Source organism: Berghia stephanieae, chromosome 6 (assembly GCF_034508935.2).
Source record: "Berghia stephanieae isolate SIO BIC M18660-M18661 chromosome 6, UCSD_Bste_1.3, whole genome shotgun sequence".
In the NCBI taxonomy this organism is placed as follows: domain Eukaryota; kingdom Metazoa; phylum Mollusca; class Gastropoda; order Nudibranchia; family Aeolidiidae; genus Berghia; species Berghia stephanieae.
The window spans coordinates 6,111,201-6,118,700 of NC_088365.1; the positions used below are offsets into that span (position 1 = coordinate 6,111,201).

The window sequence follows — 7,500 nt, forward strand, 5'->3', positions numbered from 1 at the left end:
CGTCACAGGTCTTTGTTGTTGCCATCCATGTTTATCAGTAATTTTCACAAAAATGTATTAACCAGACTATAACTTTCAAGATTACACATAGTTTTGTGTGTTGGCAATGTTGTGAGTTTCTTAGCCAAGCGCACACCATCTATAACGTACAAATACACAAAACCGTAGAAGTAACCTTGATCGTTTATAGATAGTATGCAGATGACGTCACTCAGGCCTTTGTTATTGTTTTTGCCATCCGCGTTTGTGAGTTGTTCTCACTAAACTGTATTAACCAGACTATAAAAGTTCATGGTTACACAGACTTTGTGTGTAGGTTCGTTATACTTCCGGATGGCAATGTTGTGAACTCCTTGGCCAAGCGCATTCTATCTATAGTCTGTTAATTCAATTTAGTGAAAACTACTCATAAAAAAGGCAGGCTAAAAGGAAAAAAAACAATAACAAAGAGCGGAATGACGTCAATTTCATTCCTTCTATGTCCTCGACAAAGGTTTACTTACTTCCTTACTAGGAAATATAAAAGAGAATTTCCATTTCCAGATATTTCCGAGTATATTGCGTTTCGCATTAAAGTTAGAATGTGGCAACGCATTTTTTTTCTATGTGGAGAATAATATAGAAACAATTTACAGTCTTTTCTAATAAAAATTATATACATTATTCATCCAAAAAGTGGATTCTTTTAAATACGTGGCATGCATAAAAATGTCTAAATATAAAGTTAAGAATTTATGGTGACAATGTATATATGTATACTCTCTCTCTCTCTCTCTCTCTCTCTCTCTCTCTCTCTCTCTCTCTCTCTCTCTCTCTCTCTCTCTCTCTCTCCCTCCTCTCTCCTCTCTCTCTCCCTCTCTCCCCCCTCTCCCCTCCCTCTCTCATCTCTCTCTCCCCCCCCCCCCCCCCCTCTCTCTCTCCCTCCCCTCTCTCTCTCTCTCCCCTCTCCCCCCCCCCCCCCCCCCCCCCCCCCCCCCCCCCCCCCCCCCCCCCCCCACCCTCTCTCCAATTTTCCCCACCAATCCATCAATTCAAACAATCCATCACTAAAGAAAAAAAAAGAAAGAAAAAAAGAAAAAAAAAAAAGAGAAAAAGTAAGGAAAAAAAATAAAATGGCGAGCACTAAATAGTTAAAGGTCGTGAGTACAATGAATGCACGTGCGCCGACAACAACAACAAAAAAGTGACACGGTCCAAGACCAAGGAGGTCTTCGGGTGTATCTGCTGTTTTTTGTTTTGTTTTTGTTTTGTGTTTTTGTTTTTTTTCTGATATAGTAATAGGCCAAGAAGCCAAGCAGCGACGACTGACCGAATCTTTGACGCAGTGAGTGCTGCTGTGAAGTCGCCGTCGAGTCAAATGCCACCGCGGATGCCACCACTACAACAACACCGCCGCCATCCACCATAGCCACCGCCACCGCCATCTCCATCTCCAATGATACCGTCGTCATGGAAGTATTTGACGATATATTATATGATATCCAGAGACGTTTGTGTATAATATGGGCAAATGGATTATGGAAAGTGAACCGCTGAGTGACAACGACTGTTATCATTGTTCTACGTAATATCCAATTGTGAATTTATATACCTTCTTTAATATAGATATTATCTCTATACGGAATGACTGTTATCATCATGATGAGTATTATTATATTGTCAATGACATGGATTACCTTTAATTAGTGAGTAGAGATTGGAAACATAAATGATCCCAGTCGTTTCATACTGGTTCAATATCAATTTTATTATATATGAAAAAAAAAAGGGGGGGGGGGGGCGTGTTGATTAAGGAAGAAAACCGCTGAATAACAAAATTTATTATTGTTGTATATAAGACACACATACACACACACACACACACATCATATATAATATATATATTATATATATATATATATATATATTTATATATTTATATATATATATATATATATCTGTTCGGAATTACTGTAAATTATAATTGTAATTATAATTGTTAATTACATGGCGGGTTATCTTAAGTGAGCAGAGTTGAATAAAGCCCTATTTAATGAGCTGAATCATTTCATTTCGATTCTATGTTGGTTTGAATGAATGTATTAAGGAAGAGAACCGCTGAACACGACAGTTACTACTATTGTTGGTAAATCACTTATATATTAATATATATATATATATATATATATATATATATATATATATATATATAATATAATAATATAATATCCATACGGATCTACTACCATTATTGTGATTATAATTGCCAATTACTTCGATTGCCTTTAATTAGTGTGTAAAGTTGAAAAAAAAAACAAAAAACGAAACAAAAAAAAAACAAAAACAAAACAAACAAAAAACAAACCAAAAACAAAACAAACCCATTTATTTATTGACCATTTTTTTCATTCCGCACCGGTCTTTCCTTTTATCGTTGGGTACTGGACAGGTACTGGACAGGAAAGAGAACAGCCGAATAACGACAGTTATCATTTTGTGTACGTATATTAGAAAAGTGAGATATCTCTATGTGTTTACTTTTACTATCAAAATTATTATTATCGTCAATGCCATGGATTATCTACCTTTGATCAGACCCGCCTACTTAAGGTCTTCTATAGATAGTATGCGCTTGGCAAAGAAGCTCACAACATTGCCATCCGGAAGTATAACGGACCAACACACAAAGTTATGTGTAACCATAATCTTTTATAGTCTGGTTAATACAGTTAAGTGAGAATTACTCATAAACGTGGATGGCAAATTTTAAAAAAACACACACAAAAAAAGCAAACAATAACAAAGACCCGAGTGACGTCAACTTCATTCTATCTATAGAAAGAACGAAGATAACGTCACTCGTGTCTTTGTTATTGTTGTTTTTTTTCCATCCGCGTTAATGAGTAATTCTTACTGAACTGTATTAACCAGACTATAAAGTTCATGGTTTCACAGAGTTTTGTGTGTTGGTCCGTTATGTTTCCGGATGGCAATGTTGTGAGCTTTTTAGCCAAGCACATACTATCTATATAGCTACCAGGCCAGGAAGCTAAAAAAGAATTGTCAATCCTATCGACCTATCAGGTCGACTGTTCCGTTTGTTGTAGCTATAATATTATAGATAGTATGCGCTTGGCAAAGAAGCTCACAACATTGCCATCCGGAAGTATAACGGACCAACACACAAAACTGTGTGTCACCTTGAACGTTTATAGTCTGGTTAATACAGTTTAGTGAGCATTACTAAATGAATTAAGAAGGGAGAAAACCGCCGAAGGACAGAGGCGGCTATACTTATTGTATGCAAAATAGGCGTTTATAGATAGCAGGCGCTTGGCTAAGAAAATAGCAATATTAGGTTCTCATAAAGGTGTATCCAGAGGAGAAAAACATTATAAATCTGATCATGTTTTGACAATTATACAGTCTGATCATTATCATCATTATTATTATTATTATTATTATTATTATTATTATTATTATTATTATTATTATTATTATTATTATTATTATTATTATTATCATTATTATTACTATTATCATTAGTTTATTATTATTATTTGCGGAGAACCCGCAGTATATTCTGATAAATAAAGGCTATTGGGAACAGGCTATACTATTATACTTATTACATTACTGTATTGTATTTTTAGATTCTGTGCTCGATGATAAAAAATAAACATTGGATTTACGGTTGTTCCAATACCTTATTTTTAAAAGAATAGATTAGAAAGATTATCATTTACTTGATAGATAGTAATCAAGAGAGATTTAAAATAACGTCATCAATTTTTGATGTGGATTAGATTATCATTACTTGATAGTATCAATAGTGGTATATAATAATTACGTCAATTTTTGTTGCGGATGTGCTAGAATACCGTATAATAAATTATAACCATAATGAAAGTCATACGTCACAACGGTTTGGGTTATTACGACCTAGTAGATTTTCTTCGTATTTATTTGAGTCCACTTTCCATTAAATTTTGATTGATTTTAATTCTGCCAACTAGGGTTCGCGATTTTGCACTCGCATGGACATTCATTTATCATCAACGATACAAACTGTACATTTTTGGATTGCCCCCCCCCCCCCTTTTTTTTTCCTCCTCCCTTGCAAATTCTCTCAATAGGGGGTTGATTGTTCAGTTTGTAGATAGTTTACTCCCCCCCCCCCCCCACCCCTCCCATCCCCATGGTTTTCTCGGCTGGGTTCGCTCGGTCTGACAGAAAATATTTTGCTACATTCAATTCTAACCAGCGTCGTTCATATTATAAGATGTAGGCGGTTCTAATCGAAGGTCAACGAGTAATAGGCTTCAACAGTCGTGACGTCACTTCCCGTGTAATGACGCAGATTAACTTAGTAACTGATTCTAAACTATCGGACCAATGGCGGATGCCCTTTTGAAATACTTCTCCGACGAGCATAAAAGTGTATCCAGAGGAGAAACACATTATAAATCTGATCATGTTTTGACTTTTATACATTCTGATCACATGACATGTGAAAAAGTTCTAGCCAGCATGTAGAATAAATAGTAAAATATCAATTATACAGTAACGAGCATCATTGTAATGATAAAAAATAAACGTAACTTATTCACACTAAATCTAAGTGTGGTACGTTGACAATGGATAATGTCAACCTTGCTTAAAGTCAACCACTCTTTCCGGCCCAGTGGTGTTTGAATTTATATGGAGTCCATTGTAACTGAAGAGAATTCTGCATGATTCTCTCTCTCTCTCTCTCTCTCTCTCTCTCTCTCTCTCTCTCTCTCTCTCTCTCTCTCTCTCTCTCTCTCTCTTTCTCGCTTTCGGATCAGAAGGTCCTGATTTCGAGCCTCGCTCAGCGCATAGTTGAGCCAGAGATGCCAACTTTAAATTTGGCTCACAGGAGTTTCAGCCACCACTCGTAGGAATTTCAACGCCGAAAGAGGAATTTCCGCTCACAAAAAAAAAAAGGAATTGGAACGATATTTGGCATTGTGCTTACATATTGTATAGTTCTAAATAGATAACTGATTAGAATTACAGTGTATATTATGATACATAAACACATTGCAAATTACAATCCCAAAGTTTCCTTATTTCAAATGAAGTAAAGCGCCAAAACCTAACGGTAGAGATTGTAGTACTGGTGGTAGTGAGGATGATGTGGTGTTGGTGGTTGTAGTAATAGTGGTAGAGATGATGAAGATGTGATAGTGGCTGATGTTGTAGTTGTAGTGGTAGTGATGATGATATGGTGGTGGTGGTGGTGGTTGAGGTAGTAGTTGTAGTGATGATGATATGGTGGTGGTGCTGGTTGAAGTAGTAGTTGTTGTGATGATGTGGTGGTGGTATAGTGGTTGTAGTAGTTGTGGTCGTGATGATAATGATGTGGTGGTGGTTGTAGTAGTGGTGGTAGTGATGTTGATGTGGTGGTGGTGGTGGTGGTGGTTGTAGTACAAATGGTAGTGATGATGATGTGGTAGTGGTGGTTGTAGTAGTAATGGTAATTATGATGTGGGTTGTAGTAGTAGTCGTGGTAGTGATGATAATGTGGTGGTGGTGGTTGTAGTAGTACTGGTCGTGATGATGATGTGGTGCTGGTGGTTGTAGTAGTAGTGGTAGTGATGATGATATTGTAGTGGTTGTTGTTGTAGTAGTGGTGGTAGTGATGAAGATGAGGTGATGGTAGTAGTTGTAGTAGTATTGGTAGTGATGATGATGTGGTGGTGGTTGTTGTAGTGGTGGTAGTGATGATGTGGTGGTGGTGGTGGTTGTAGTAGTAGTGGTAGTGATGATGTGGTTGTGGTGGTTGTAGTAGTAGTGGTAGTGATGATGTGGTGGTGGTTGTAGTAGTAGTGGTAGTGATGATGTGAAGCTGGTGGTTGTAGTAGTAGTGGTAGTGATGATGATGTGGTGGTGGTTGCAGTAGTGGTGGTGGTGATGATGGTTGTAATACTAGTGGTAATGATGATGATGTGGTGGTTGGAAGGGGGGGGGGGGGGTATCCTTGGAACAAATTGACCTCACCGGAATTTGACGGAAGTTGCCCGGAGCCCGGAATTTTTTGCTCCAGACCGGAGTTTTTTTCCCGGTGAAACCGGAGTTTTGGCATCACTGTTGAGCCCTTGGAAAAGGCTCTTTACTCACATTCTATCACCGTATTTAGATGTAAAATGAGTACCTGGCCGTTAACAGCATTGTCTCTGTCCGGAAAAAAAAATTGCAATATCGCTTGACAGGCGTCATGTCTCGTTCTACAAAATGTTACGTGTTGATGATTGTCAGGGACTCCTTGCAAAGCTCTTTGAGCACATTTAGTGGATATCGTGCTATATAAAAGCGCAATTTTCTCTCTCTCTCTCTATCTCTCTCTTTCTCCCACCTCCCCTCTCTCTCTCTCCATCCCTCTCTCAGTGACAACAATAGTAAAATGTCAATAATACATTTAACAAGCACCATTGTAATAACAGTAATAGAAACTACTAAACGCTACTAATTCCAATATTACTAGTTTTAGTACACTGTGAGGAACTACACGAGGTACATGGATGGAAAAACTAGCCCAAGTTATCTGTATGCTAATCCAGCCCAATGAGTTGACAACACAGCAGGTTCCCTCGGCCGTCCCCGGAGGATGGCCACATCTTGACCAATACAGCTCCTTCTCATGCAAGGTCCTGAACCCGGTCTCCTGGGACGCGAAGGTAATTTAGACAGTGCTGAAATAAGTACAAAGCATAGCGAGCTGGTTAGGGTTACCCATGGCTGAGGACAACACGTTTATCGCTGTTCATTTACTTCTGTTGATGAAATAGTCGTAGTAGCCACAATTGATGTAGTGCGTTTAGGTAAAATGCCCACAATATCCGAAGGCCGGGTACCACGTACCAACACACAAAACGATGTGTAACCTTGAACGTTTATAGTCCGATTGATATCATATAAGTTAGTGAGAACTGATCACCAAAATTAATGTCTCAAACAATAACAAAGAGCTGAGAGACGTCAATTTCGTTGCTTCCATAGAGGGTGCCCCTGGGCTTTATTTTAAACAATAGGATTCAATAGTCTGATGTCACGTCCGCCAAGAAACGAGTAGCTTGGTTCTATACAAAGACAATCGGTACTATTTATTCTTCATGCAGGCTAGAACATTTTCACGTGGCATGTGATCAGAATGTATAAAAGTCAAATCATGATCAGATTTATAATGTTTTTATCCTCTGGATACACTTTTATGTTCGTCGGAGAAGTATTAACTTCATAAGGGCGTCCGCTATTGTTCCGATAGTTTTGAACCAGTTACTAAGTCACTATGCGTCATTACGAGGGAAGTGACGTCACGACTGTTTAAGCCTATTCCAGATGCAGGAAAAAAACCCCGGGAAATTCCTTTTCTGGACATAATAGGGATTTCTGGGATCCTTCAAAAGGCATAAGAAGCATTGGGATATAAAAGGCCCCTATGAGTCCCTATTGATTGGGCAGGAAGAATACATTGAAAACGCATGCAGGATATAATTC

At 38.1% G+C, this 7,500-nt stretch overlaps 2 protein-coding genes across 2 annotated transcripts in view; one reads left to right on the forward strand and one right to left on the reverse strand.

Annotated features, from left to right (window-relative positions):
• The window catches only part of LOC144974389 (integrator complex subunit 13-like), a 211,476-nt gene that overhangs the window by 77,682 nt on the left and 126,294 nt on the right, over positions 1-7,500 (reverse strand). The window lies entirely within an intron of this gene.
• The window catches only part of LOC144974388 (FMRFamide-activated amiloride-sensitive sodium channel-like), a 117,356-nt gene continuing 111,355 nt past the window's right edge, over positions 1,500-7,500 (forward strand). Inside the window, exon 1 of the mRNA XM_078917228.1 lies at positions 1,500-1,564. The gene's annotated coding sequence lies outside the window, so the exon portion shown is untranslated. The remainder of the gene's footprint in view (positions 1,565-7,500) is intronic.